The 638-nt window shown below is 34.5% G+C and overlaps 1 non-coding gene across 1 annotated transcript; it reads left to right on the forward strand.

The window, feature by feature from the left end:
• The first annotated feature begins 247 nt into the window (after positions 1-247).
• LOC120097215 (small nucleolar RNA SNORD44) lies at positions 248-308 on the forward strand. Its single transcript, XR_005494448.1, has one exon. It is a non-coding gene; the product is annotated as a small nucleolar RNA SNORD44 (small nucleolar RNA).
• The last annotated feature ends 330 nt before the right edge of the window (positions 309-638 follow it).

Here is a 638-nt window from a genome sequence, read left to right on the forward strand (position 1 = left end):
ACAGTACATGAAGCTTTCACAGAACCACTTGGCTAGCTACTTAGAAACCATGTAATTTGCCTCTATCCGATGACCAATGGCCTTTAAAGGCTCAGAGGAAATGTTAAAGGGACTGGAACTTCTGGTGGATTTATTGAAGCACATCCATGGTTCTAACACATTCTGTGTGTCCTTGCATGTATTTTAAATAGTTTAGATGTATATGTTCTTAGATGTTTTCTCACTTGTTGAATAAAATGCATTGGTATCTACATGATGACAAGTAAATGCTGACAAATGTGAAGATTTTAATTAGCTCTATCTGATGTTGGAAAAAAGAAAAGAAAAAAAATTGCATTGGTATAATCCAGTCACCTCTGAACACTTTAGAGCCCATTATTGGTGGATGTTAAGTTTACATAATATGATTTTGTTTTTTGTTTCAATACATATTGCATTATCATAATTATCTCTAGTGTGTACTTAGTATTTTTATAAACAATTAAAGAATATCATCATTTATTCTTTTGAGATGGTGCTGTGGTATACTGGTGAGAATAGCTGGTGCACCAAAGATGACATGTAGTCACAAGTTGGGAATCTGGTTCTTGCTCTTGTGTGATCCTATATGAACAAACATCTACTCACCCAGGATAGGG

This window comes from Rattus norvegicus, chromosome 15, assembly GCF_036323735.1.
Source record: "Rattus norvegicus strain BN/NHsdMcwi chromosome 15, GRCr8, whole genome shotgun sequence".
Classification (NCBI taxonomy): Eukaryota; Metazoa; Chordata; class Mammalia; order Rodentia; family Muridae; genus Rattus; species Rattus norvegicus.